This window comes from Elephas maximus, chromosome 4 (assembly GCF_024166365.1).
Source record: "Elephas maximus indicus isolate mEleMax1 chromosome 4, mEleMax1 primary haplotype, whole genome shotgun sequence".
Classification (NCBI taxonomy): domain Eukaryota; kingdom Metazoa; phylum Chordata; class Mammalia; order Proboscidea; family Elephantidae; genus Elephas; species Elephas maximus.
In genome coordinates this window covers 91,069,830-91,083,478 of record NC_064822.1, presented here as the reverse complement: position 1 = coordinate 91,083,478, position 13,649 = coordinate 91,069,830, and the positions used below count along the sequence as shown (strand labels likewise).

Genomic DNA, 13,649 nt, shown 5'->3' with positions numbered 1-13,649 from the left:
GAATGTGAAGGGTGAGAGAATGGAAGGGTTATAGCAAAGAAAATTTCTCCTATGGAGGGCCAGCTGTACCTCCCAGCTTTCACTGCCAAGAGTAGCAAATATTTTAACATTTACGAGATTATTACTGATGCTCCTTAAAGAACATCACAGCCATCACCACTGACTTTAATACTAATTGTATTTTTTAACATAACTACCTTTAATACCTGTAGCCACCCCGCAAGTTCTAAAACATGGGGGGAACTAAGGTTTTAGAGAGGTTAAATAACTTGCCTGGGGGCATCCAGGTAGCAGGTATGTGAGATGGGACTAAACTCAGGCCTGCTTGACTTTAAAGCTGGTGCTCTTGACCACTGTCCTAAAATACCTCCCATTAAACTCTGCTCTAAAAAAGAACACATATCCAGTATTAAGTCCTGGAAGAAAAGCTAAGAGAACACGTGGTTGTACAGCACTAATTGAACATAGTACGACTCTAGTGATAAGCTTTTCTCAAGTTCCACCTGCATAAAACAGGTGTAACAGCAATCCTCCCCGCAACAGATCACACAAGGCTTCCTCGTTATCATTTCTGTGTCCTACGTTAATACATCACATTTTGCCACTATTGAAATTGTTGTTCATTTACTTGTCTACTTGTGTGTTATCTGTCTTCTATTACATAAGTTTCAATAAAGACTGTTTCCATTGTGTTCAGTCCCATATCCTCCACACCTGTAACCGTGCCCAGTATAGAGTAAATGTTCAATAAATATTTGATGAATGAATGAACGGTTAATACTGATGATAACAGCAGGGCCAAAGAAAGAATATCTCAGTGGGGATAAGGTGGTCCTGGGCGAGGTGGAGCAGGTGGGTGTGGTGAGAGGATCAGAGGAAAGGGAGACTGGGTAAGCAAGCACAGGTTGTCTTGTCTGCAGCAACGTCCACAGAAGAGGGTTCACTAACCCACAACAGGAATATACTAACCATGTGACAGTTGTGCCCTAGAGTAGAAGTATATTCATCCTTCAGGCTGCCTTTTCTTAGTGTCTGCCCACTCGCCTGCCCTGGGCTCCATAATCACCAAACAGTATTCTGATTATTATTTTACTTTCCATATAGATATGGCTAGGGAGAGAATGCTCAGACAAAACAATGCAATTATCTAGTTTGCTTGACAATTACGTTAAAAAAGTTTATGTATTAATAAATGTCCTTAAGACATTGGTTATTGAGAATTTTTGTTCAAAGCTGCTCTCCCCTCTGGGTATACTGATAATTGCTTTCTGTGGGATTTTAGAGTGACACCCCAATGTTCTACTCCTCAGAAGTGCAACGAGGTAGGAAGTCAGATGACTGTACTTGAGCCATGCTTTTGTATTCAGCCTGTAAGACTCAACCTTAGTTGCTTCTGCAACTCACAGGTTTTGTGACCTTGGACAAGCAGCTTAATCTTTATGGGCCTCAGATTGTTCTTTGTAAAATGATGGAGTTGAAAGTAGATGATCCTGACAGATCCGATCTTTAAATTAAGGGAAAATAAGCGGTCTGGCAATGTAAAACAAGGATCTAAAAACTCCAATGGACTTAATCTATTTGCTTTATTGGAGTATATGTTGCCTCATGATTTCATCAATCCTAGTTTAAGACCAGGAAATTGGTAAAAAAAAAAAAAAAGAACACAGGAGTCAGGCAGACAAGGAAGAAGGGAAGAAGGAAGGAAGCACTTACTTACAGGGGAAGTCACTAATTCAACACATGTGTTACAAAAGAACAACTAGCTCTACATAGTGGGGGTTATTTGTAAAAGATGGAACTTTTCCAAGAATAAAATATTACTAGATGCCCTCATGCATCTCAAGTTATTCCTGGGGTTAAAGTGATGGCAACTGAATGAGAAAGGGACGAGTACGGTAGACAAAGCTGTTCCATGGACCTGCGGCAGCCTACACAGACCCGTCCATTGCCAATTTATGGCAAGTTTGCCTTTTTCTTTTCTAAGAGCAGTTATGAAAACAGAAGAGGAGGGCTCTAAGAAGAAACAGCTGCTGGTAGTCAAATATATGGCATATACAGAGAGAAAAATCCTGCCAAGTGTAACTGGCTTTAAGCAATAGCTCTTGTGTGGGTTTTGTGTGAGTTTGTGTTGATATGCACACTATAGGATCACAGCAGTCCAATTCACAACCAATCATGGAGATGGCACAGGCTGGGCAGCGTTTTATTCCATTGCATGGGGTCACCACCGTAAGTTGGACAACAACCTGATAGCAGCTAACAACAACAACACTGGCTTCCCACCTAATGCAGAATGCAAAATTTTACTGATGCATTACAATTAACTCATTCCAGGCACTTCTCGAAGCCATGGCAATATGGAATTATGGGAGAGGTCAAAAGATTTTCAGTACATCTCTTTTTAAAGTCATGAAAAATGCAAACAGCTTCAACAGCAAGGACATATGAACAGAGCAGCATTAGCAAGGACAGAATCAGCAGATTTTCCTTCACTTCAGGTCTCTAGTATGTCATTATCTCAGACAGTTCAAGGGCCTGATGGACCACAATGGCCAAAAACAGTTAACTTCAAAATATGGATTATAAATCTGTACCTCAAAAGCAGGAGACAGAAGGACTCAATTTAGGAATAAAGAGAATGTGTCAATAAAACACAGGAAGAAAAACATAAAAATGTAACCATTGTTTATTAGCTCTGTGGTCTACTCGTCTGAACGTAAGTTAGGTCAGGCAGCATTCATTCCAGCATAATGTGTCACATGGAAGAACCTGAAAGACTTGACTGTGCTGAGCTAGTGGTGGGCCGTCTACTCAGGCTTTTAGAGATCTGAGTCACTCAAAGCACTTTAGTCAGAGTTTTATATTTGCCATCTATATAATGCTTTTTATAAGAACTAACTCTAAATAAGGTTAGTTTTACATATTAACAAACAAAAATATAAACTCGTCATTGAGTCATTTAGTAAAATCTTAAGTTCTATTGAAGGACTGAAAAGTATCAAGCCATCAAACAGTCTGAAAAGTTGGAAGAAGGCTTAGAAATCACTGAAATCTAGCACCTCCCCCCCTTTCCTCATTTCAGAGATAAGAGGGTGAGAACCAGAAAGCAATGTTTCATAGCAGACCTAAGAACTCAGTACATTCTAAACTCATTACCACAAGAAACTGTGGTGGTGGGTATCACCAAGAGCAATTTGTGAGTGGAAGTGGACACTTCACCACAGACAATAAGAAACACCAGGTCCAGGACCCACATCCCCTCATCTGAAGGGCACACTGTAAGGCCTCATGTACTCTTCAAGAACCACTAAGTGCTTCTTCAGTAGTTGATGTAACAAAGTTTTTTTCAACACATTTTGAAAAACTTTGTGGTTTTATTGTCACTCTGAAAATTCAGTTGAGGAATATACTAATATCCTTACAAGTGAAAATAAGTGACTGTCAATACCCACAAAATGCTGGGATAAGTTTTGACGTAAACGTCCACTTAAAAAACATAATCCTCTAACTTTAACTCAGTAACAATAAGACTATCAAGCAAATTCATAAGTATTAGAAAACTTGAGAAGGATACAGATTTATCCAACCCACTGCAGTGGCTGAAGTAACCACGTCCCAGACACACAGATGCTCACACCTTTCACACTCATTCAGTCATTGGCTTTTTCAGGTTTCTAAGACACAAGATAAACAAAGCAACAGGAACCCTCAATGTACGTGATGTTTTTAAAATACCTCGTTTCCTCTCAAAACTTATATTGCCTACAAAGAACTGATTTTCGTGGGAAAATATTCCCATCCCAATAATATAAAACTAACTTAAAATCTTTTACAGATGATGCTAAAGAAATTTTTAGACAGAAACACAGATTAATATTGAAAACAAATGCTTCTTAGAGCTAGTGTGTCTAACTCAATTTTTTATAATAAAAAAACCCTTAAAATACTGTATGTAGACCAGTAAGCTAAATAAAGGATAAGAATTTCAAAGTCAACTAAAATGAATCCCAAGAACCCACAACAGGCAGTCAGGTCTGAAAACCTGTTCTTGAAGTAGGAACATGAGTCCTTGACCGATACAAGGTTATTCAATTTTACACTATAATTTAAAAAAATCAAACAAGTAAGGCCTATTAGCAATGACCTTTTCTAGCTCTCTGGGCAGCCACTGACCCACTGACATGAATGTCCCAGATGACAGCTGAACAGCACAATTAGAACAACACGGCATAAGCAAAGCCTTTCCTTACTATATCAAATAAAAATGGCAGACCCAGATGGGCTCACACAGCATTGGCACTATGGATTAAATGATGGTAGAACTTACACAAAAGAAGTATCACAGAGTACAGACAGCGCTCTTTTTGTTTTTTACTTTTATATTTTAGGGCAGTTTGGGGAAGGGGATACAATGGTGCTTCACAAAGGACATAGAGGTCCCTTGTTCTTGCTACCAACCTCTTAACCACACAGAAAAATGTGAGCCACCCATTTGTTAGGACCAAAATCTCCTTCTACTGCTTCCAATATGCAACACACATTTTAAGGGGCTGTTGAAATATAAAAACAAAGGAAGCCCTTGAAATAGAAGCCCATCTTCCCAGTTTCCCCTCTCCCTTTATCACTGTGCCTGCTGTTAAAGCACTGTCACATTGTTTCCACATGCTCAGGCCCTTGAAACTTGTGCAAAAGCATTGCAAAATAAAACGGCATAAACACTGCATTTCAAAACATAAGCTGGTAATGGTAGATTAGTCATGAGAGCCAGAGTAATCATTAATTAAATAACCTACAAATGTCTCTGACCTGAGACTTTTTCCAGATAATCAGGACAGACATTGAACACGATGTGGCCATGGGCGTATTTCAGAAAGAATGCTGGTATAATTTACCCTGAAAAACCATTACAAATGATTGTCCTTTTGCCACTTTCAGCGGTCATAAAACAACTACACATGCACATACACACACAAAAAAATCATTTTCCCACATCAACATGTGATTGTACAGGCATAACTGAACTGCTTAAAATCCACACAACAGAAGTGTGTAATGCTGGAGGTTTCTGCCAGAAGAGCTTATGGCTCCCTTTCCTTGGACCACATGGAGATAATGCCCCCATCAAACACAGTATGAACTGAATGCATAGTATCAGGGGCACTTACCTTATAAAAGCTGAGTTTACTTCTTTCGGTTATAAGTTACAAATGGTTGAAGTAAAAAAAATCCCTTCACTTGTTCTTCCAGCAAGCCAAACCCAGCCTCCCATTAACCCAGTCCATTGCAGATAATTTCACACAGCACACGCGCCCCTGCTTTTCCCAGTTCCGAGCCCAGCAAGGATAATCACATTCCGGCGGGGAGTGAACAGATGGTGGATTCCATGGTAACCAGCCCTCCTAAGGCGATTGGTAGAAGTGTATGACTACTGCTTATTGGGTAACAATCGCTGTCTTTGTGCTCCAGCCTTGCAAATCCTAAAGGAAGGAACATATAGCCAGCCACTCACACGCACAGGGCTTGCCTAGCAGGTGTTCGCCTATTTAAACAAGGCAGTGCAGTACAACTAAAAGCTTTCCAGCGAATTTAACCTTGGCGGTTCAAAGTCCTAGTACTTCTGATAGCACGGACTGCTTGTTCAGGGAGAAAGGTCACAAGAGGCTTATTTAACTTGACAAACAAAATAAAACTCGAAAGTTAACTTGGAAATTCAGAATAAAGCATGCTAGAAATCTCAGCTGTATCAGTAGGTCATTTTTGGTTTGTAATCCACACCAAAAGTAAAAATTGGTTTTACACTTTTATATAAAGATTTTTAACCAATATTCAAAATTGAAAAAACAGCTTATAAATAAAATCACACTTTCAAAACCATTTGCTGTTTTAAAATGTAATTCTTTTCTTGGAAAGAATTTGCATACTTTGTTTTTACTGTGCTTATTGGTTTTTTGGACCAGGGGGCTATAACACTTAAAATTTTTCATCTAGAGCCTCACCCAGTTACAGAACTGAAATCTCTTGGTTTCGAACACTCGACTTGGTTAGATTTGTTTCTGTATCCATGAAGGTTCAATGCTGATTCAGCAGGAAAACAGCTGTCCCCCAATCCCCGCAAGCTCACTGACTAAGGAACCGGAGAACCAATCCTTGGAAAAGCTAAATGGCTGAAAACAAGCATACCAAACTAAAACCAACTATTAGAGATAACACATAATTCTAAAATATATAAACTGTGGACATTCAAAAATCCATCAGAAATAAGTTTTTTAAAAGGCAAGGGGGAAAAAATTAGGATATCTCAAAACAAAGACAAAACAAAATTATAAGCAGTGAGTAGACTTTTGGGTATTATCTCCTTGCTCTATGTTCCCCTCTCTAAATTTGGAAGTTCTTGCCTTGGCAGTAACACATGAAACAGAAGTGAAACCTAAATATTGAAACGGAATAGACAAAATTACTGTTTGCAAATAATATGATTCGTTTCCTAGAAAAATCAAAGGAATCAAGATATTGCACCATAAGCTTAGTGAAATAGTCAAATATAAGCCTATCAATATAATTCCTTTATAAAAGCAAAAACTATCAGAATATCAGTGAAATTGAATTTACTAACAATGGCAACAAAAACATATGGGAATAATATTATGAAGAAATATATATGAACTATGTGAGGGAAAATAATGAACCATTATTAGGAGAAACAAAGGAAAACTAAGTGGGAAAATGTTTAGATGGATCGATTTTAAAGATATCAAGTCTTCACAATTTATCACACGTACTTCTAGTTAAATTTCCAATACACTTTAAAAAATAAATTTAACAAAGTAACTCTGAAGTTTCTTTGGATTAAAAAAAAAAAAGACGACAAAAATACCAAGGAGAAGTCTATATGAAAGGAACAACTGGTAAAGTAGCTACCTGTACCAAGTTTTTAAAACTTATTATAAATACCACAAATAAGCTGATACGTCCCAAATTTATTCTCTAGGACAAATCTCTCCTCTTGAACTCCAGATTCCTACATCTAACAGCCTACTGAATGTCCCTGACTGAATGTTTAATAAGCATTTCAAACTTAACATTCTAAAACCCAACTCCTGATTATCTTCCGAAACCTGCTTCTCCTACATCCTTGTTTTTGAAAATGGCAACTTCATCCTTCCAGTCACTCAGGCTGAAGCCTGGGAGCCCATCTTTGATTCTTCTCTCTCTCAATCTGTCAGCAAATGCTGTGGGCTATTTCTTCAAATCCAGGCACTTCTTAACCACCTCCACCACTCCCAACCTGGTCTAGGCCATACCATCTCTCTCACCTGGATTCCTTAACAGCTTCCTACCTAGACTCTTGCCCCCAACAGTCTATAAAAGCTAAGCAGATGTCACTTCTCTTCTCAAAACTGCTTTCCCACTGCACAGAAAACAAAGACAATCAGTACAATGGCTTAGAAAGCCCTTAATATTCTCCTCACTATCCCCAATTAAGTCATTTATCTCATTTCCTACAACCTTCTCCCGCCTTCCCTTCACCTTGAGGTTCCTTGAACTTGCCAAGCATTTTTCTGCCTTTGCAACTTCTGAATATACTGCTCCCTCTACCTACCAGTTGTTGTTGGGTTGATTCTGACTCATGGTGACTCCATGTGTGTCAGAGTAGAACGACGCTCCACGGGGTTTTCAATGGCTGATTTTTTAAAAGTAGGTTATCACGACTTTCTTTTGAACTACCTCTGGGTGAACTGAACTACCAAACTTTTGCTTAACAGATGAGCATGTTAATGGTTTGCCCCATCCAGGACTCCTGCTAACAAACCCTATTCTCTCAGATATCTTCATGACTAGCTCCTCCCAGTTCTGAGAGGCTTTTCCTCACCATCCTACTTAAAATGGTTTCAAAGGCCCCCACACTTCCTATACCCCTCTTTCCAGTTTTATTTTTCTCCATTATGCCTGATATATTTGGTATATTACATATTATACTTACTTGCTTCATAAATATATCAAGAGGGTGTGCCTGCCTCCACTGGAAAGTAAACTTTATGAAAGCAGGCATTTTTTTCTGTTTTCTTCATTGTTGTTTCCTACTGCCTAGAAGCTTGTGCCTGGCACACTGTGGTCACTCACATGTAAATGAATGAATAAAGATAAATATTTAAACTGATACCACAGCATCTAATACACGTTAAAGAAAAGAATCTACTGTATGTTAAAGGAAACATCAGAGGTAGATAGGAAGAAGGGAAACATTATTTAATAAAAGTATTGAGATAAGTTAGCAACATTAAAAACACACACCCACACATCAGTTTAGCCTCTTATGTCATTCCAAACACTAAAAATAAAAATGCCACACCCAGTGCCGTCGACCCTACAGGACAGGGTAGAATTTTTGTCGTGAATTTTTACACAACACACGCAAAAATGCCATATAGAATAAAAATGTAAATTAAGAAAATTAAAATGGAAAACTAGAAAAAGACCTCAGGAGTAGGGAATATTTACTATTTTAAAGCTATAAAAAAAATCACGGACAGATTATCTTAAACAATGAACTACATAAACTTTTGTGTCCAAAATAAAGTACAAACAGAAAGGGACAGGTAATGACATTAAATTAAAAGACAAATTAATAGCCCTATAATAAAAAATGTTATTACAAATTTATTGGCTGCTAAAGGGGAGTATAACCAGTAAAGTTAACATATGGAAAAATTTTCACTTTTACTGGTAACCAAAGAAAGAAACTAATACAAAAAAAAAATCTTTCCCTGGCTATTAAACTGACAAAAATTTTAATAATTTCATAATGAGATATATTTTATGTAAGAAAAAAATTTTATGTGATAGTAATTTAAATTATAACTAACACAGAGCTGACTTAATGGCACCTAACAAAAACATAACTAATATAAGCTATGTTACAAATGATTATATGTGCATATAAAATTGTATATAATTACAGTAAAATATATCTGACTATAACATTATAAATGTATTAAAACTATAATAATTTCAGATACTAAAATATAAATTGATAATAATAGAGGAGAAAATGATACAGCGAACAGTGGGAACAAAGGCAAGGGTCAAGTTGGGTGTAACTTATTTGCATCTAAAACTATCTGCCTCTTCAGCTACAACTACACTTTCACTCTCTGTTTCTGGTGTTCATGACCTGGGGCAAATATAAGAAACACTTGTGGGCATTTTCTAATTCAAAAGCCTCACCCGGAGATTCTGATGTGTGACTCTCAACTCCATCCCACACTTGTTAAGAACCACCACAGCCATGGATGCCTGCTATAGCTGGGAGTGCGCTGAGTACCTCAGTGGGTTAGAGGAAGGGTAGGTTGGAAGCCACCGTTCTAGCATTTATCAGAGCTGTATTTCCCCAGAATGAAAGATACCTTTGAAGAACTCTGGGCAATTCTACACTGTTTTTTTTTTTTTTTGTCCAGACTGTATCTCCTCTCCTACTTGTTTGCCTAAGAATTCCAGTTTATTCTTCAAGTCTCAATTTGAGCATTATTGCTGTGTGAAATCTTTTCTGATCCCCCTTCCTCCAAGCAGAGTCTGACTTTTTGTCCTCTGTGATTTCTCAATAACTTGGACAGTGACGATGTTTATTTCAGGCCACAGTTATCTCTATACATCTCTCCCCTCCAGACCCTCAGCCCCTCAAGGACAGGGACTGTGCCTCTCTGAACTCTGTTCCTAATGCCAAGCAATGGCCCTTGTACATAGTGAGCACTTAAGAATCTGCTCAATGAATAAAAACTGCATGTGCATGAAGAATTTGCTGCAGAATTTTTTGTTCCACTGCAAATTTGAAGGCAGCCTAAAGATCCAATAACAGATGAATAGTTATGCAAATATTAATGAACAATTCAATAAAATGACATGCAGCTATTAAAAATATGGTCACAAAGACTGCGGCAAAAAGGAAATGCTTACGGCATATTAGTAACAACATATAGTACTTACTGTGCCCATAGTACATGCTAGGCACAATATATAATAAGTACTTTATAAATGCATACATCTTACAGCATCTAGGAAGTAGGTATCATAATTCTCATTTTTAAGGTATAGAAACTGAGACTCAGAAATAAAGCTCTTTGCTTGAGGTCTCACTGCTGAGACTACAACCCCATTTTTCCAAGACCAAAGCTTGAGTCTAAATCACTATGCCACACCACCTCCTGGAATGAGGGAGGACAGGGTAGCAGAATACAAAATGGAATGCTCACTATGAACACACACTACATTTGCAACCATATAAAAAAAGAAGAAATGCTTGGGGAACAAAAGCCTAGGCTTACCTGCCTTGAAATTACAAGAGTGGTTGTGAAGGAGAAATATTGGTGACATAATTCCTTTCTCAAGTTTTCCAAAATTTTACATGTCATAAATCATAATTTTGTAAAGAAAATATTTATTTTTCTTACACATAATCCTGGATTGATATAATAGCCTCAACAATGGGCTCAAACATATCAAAGAGCATGGTGATGGCTCAGGACCAGGCGACATTTGTTTCTGTTATACATAAGGACACCATGAGTTGGAGCTGACTCGACGGCAACTAATACTACCACCAGCACACGTAATATATTCTTCAATGTTCGTTCCACCAATGCTCTTGGGTGGATTTATCAACTGTTGTCGTTGTTAGGTGCTGTCAAGTCTATTTCGACACATGGCAACCCCGTGTGACAGAGCAGAACTGCTCCATAGGATTTTCTAGGCTGTAATCTTTACAGAAGATCCCCAGGTCTTTCTCCTGCAGAGTCATGGGGTGGATTTGAATTACCAACCTTTCAGTTAGTAGTCGAGTACTTAACCTTTGTGCCACCAGGGTTCCTTATTAACTAGTGAGACACACACACACACGAACTTAGCCTAAAGATTTTAGAAGACTGATTCCATGGGAATTATTCAGAAAGGAAAAAATGGCAGACCTCAGAAAAGAAAGTAAGGAGTATGTCTTCTCTAGCTCCAAGTTCACCTCTGGGAATTCCGACACTGTCTCCACAACAGCCCCTCAAACCACACTGCCAGAATCTAATAATAGCACCACAAGGCATAAGAAGTAGTACACGTGACAGAGAGCCAATAATCCCCACAAAGGTTCTCAAGATAAAAAGGTGTTAGGAAGGAGAAAAGTCAAATAATTTATCTTCTGCAAATACTGGGTAGGCAGCAACACTCCCTAGAAGATTTGTTGTCACAGCCATTACGCTGGCTAAGCAGTGATCAAATAACCTTGGAAGCATCTTTCTACCTCCCTTCACTAACGAACCTACCCTCCTTCATTCACCCTACGCCTCTCTCCTCTTTTCCAAGAAGATACTCTAAGCCAGAGATTCCCAAACTTTCTCTGATCATGAAGTCCTTAGCATCTCAGTAACATTTTCATGGTGCCCCAGTCCGAGAGAATTCCTGAAAGTTCCATTTATTAAGTAGTAAGGTACAAACAGCTTAATAAGTATTTTTAACCTAACAACTTAGCACAGTTTGAGAAAATAATATACAATAATTACAAGAAATATTAATATTCTTATTTCATTCTAAAATCATAACTACTACTTACTAATGGAATGCAGGTGCCTGCGGAGCCCTCTACAACCTCATATCACAGGAGCAAAATGAACATCACTGTTTTAGTTACCTAGTGCTACCATAACAGAAATACCACAAGTGGATGGCTTTAACAAACAGAAGTTTATTCTCGCACAGTTTAGGAAGCTAGAAATCTGAATTCAAGGTGTTAACTCCAGGGGAAGGCTTTCTCTCTGTCAGCTCTGGGGAAGGTCCTTGTCATCTCTCTTCCCCTGGTCTAGGAACTTCTCAGAGCAGGGGCCCTGAGACCAAAGGACGTACTCCACTCCCGGCACTTCTTTCTTGGTGTAGGAGGTCCCTCTCTGCTCAATGGTTCTCTTTTTTATATTTCAAAAGAGACTGACTGAAGATACAAACTAATCCTGTAGATTGAGTCCTGCCTCATTAACATAACTGTCTCTAATCCTCCCTCATTAGCATCATCCAAAAAAAAAAAGTCATAGAGGTTAGGATTTACAATACACTGGAAAATCATATCAGATCACAAAATGGGGGACGACCACGCAATACTGGGAATCATGGCCTTGCCAAGCCAACACACATTTTGGGGGGGGGGGACAATTCAATCCGTAACAATCACCATCCTCATTTCCTGCTCCACAATGACTTTCACCAATACTCCTTTTGCCACCACCTGTCACTGGAGGCTTGCATGTTGCTATGTATGATGCTGAACAAGTTTCAGTGGAGATTCCAGGTTAAGACAGACTAAGAAGAAAGGCCTAGGAATCTACCTGGAAAAATCAGCCAGTGAAAACATATGGTTCGCAACAATCAAATCTGCAATTGGTCATGAGGATGGTACAGGACTGGTCAGCGTTTCCTTCTGTTGTGCACAGGTTGCCACGAGTTGGGAACTGACTCAACGGCAGATAACATCTATTAAATGTTAAAACTATGAACTACCTAGAGCTAGTAGTTTGTATAGCGTTTTACAGATGTTGCTGTTTCCCTCAAAACTTTAAAATATTACGATGTGGGCGGTGTCCTTATGAGTTGGAACAATGTTTCTAAGGCCTCGGTCATGGAAATGAAATTCAGAAATGTGGATTCTAGTCCTTCCTTAATCACCTTTGTGACATGGACAAGCGATTTACCCTCTCTGGTCCTATGCTTCTCAGTCACAAAATGAGAGACCTAGATTAGATCATCTCCAAATTCTTTTCAGTGCTACCATACTAAGAATAAGGAACCCTGGTAGGCACAGTGGTTAAGTGCTCAACTGCTAACCGAAAGGTCAGTGGCTCGAACCTACCAGCCGCTCTGGGGTAAAAGATGTGGCAGTCCGCTCCCGTAAAGATTTCAGCCTTGGAAACTTTCTGGGGGGCAGTTCTGCTCTTGCCTACAGACTGGCTATGAGTTGGAATCGACTCAATGGCAACAGGTTTATACTAAGAATGGATGTTAGCAGAAGACAGGTTCTTTCTCATTCTCACTGGTTTGAGAGGAAAGGAAAAAAGGGCTAGTGTGGCAAGGACAAGAAAATTCATGTATTTTCCAGAAGGAAATGGCATATTAAAATCCTCTGGGAACAAGCCTTGGGTGTGGTATGACTGGAAGGATTGAGAAGGAGGTGTTACTCAAGTACCAGATGACAATTGCACTTACACAAAAATACCTTGTGTAGTATATGCTTTGAGTTACACGGCCACTAGCTCTGCCACTGCTTTCACTGGTCTTTCCACGTTCTCTTTCCACTCTTGCTCAAGTGCCCTTTTTTTAAAAACATATATATACATATATTTACTCCATATTTAGCCATATCCTTTTCCTCTTTATTCTTTTTCAGGTGATTGCAGCTTGCTCTTAAATTCTTTTTTTTTTTAAACTGTACTTTAGATGAAGGTTTACAGAACAAACTAGCTTCTCATTCAACAGTACACATACTGTTTTATGACGTTGGTTAACAACCCCATGACATGTCAACACTCTCCCTTTTTGACCTTGGGTTCCCTATTATCAGCTTTCCTGTCCCTTTCTGCCTTTTAGTCCTTGCCCCTGGGCTAGTACGTCCTTTTAGTCTTGTTTTG

The 13,649-nt window shown here is 38.8% G+C and overlaps 1 protein-coding gene across 3 annotated transcripts in view; it reads right to left on the bottom strand.

The window, feature by feature from the left end:
• The window catches only part of FGD4 (FYVE, RhoGEF and PH domain containing 4), a 245,009-nt gene that overhangs the window by 129,314 nt on the left and 102,046 nt on the right, over window positions 1-13,649 (bottom strand). The window contains exon 1 of one of the 3 annotated variants that reach the window (XM_049882789.1): window positions 5,166-6,506. The exons of the other annotated variants lie outside the window; for them this stretch is intronic. The gene's annotated coding sequence lies outside the window, so the exon portion shown is untranslated. Of the gene's footprint in view, window positions 1-5,165; window positions 6,507-13,649 lie in introns of those variants that run through there. 3 annotated transcript variants of the gene reach the window in all.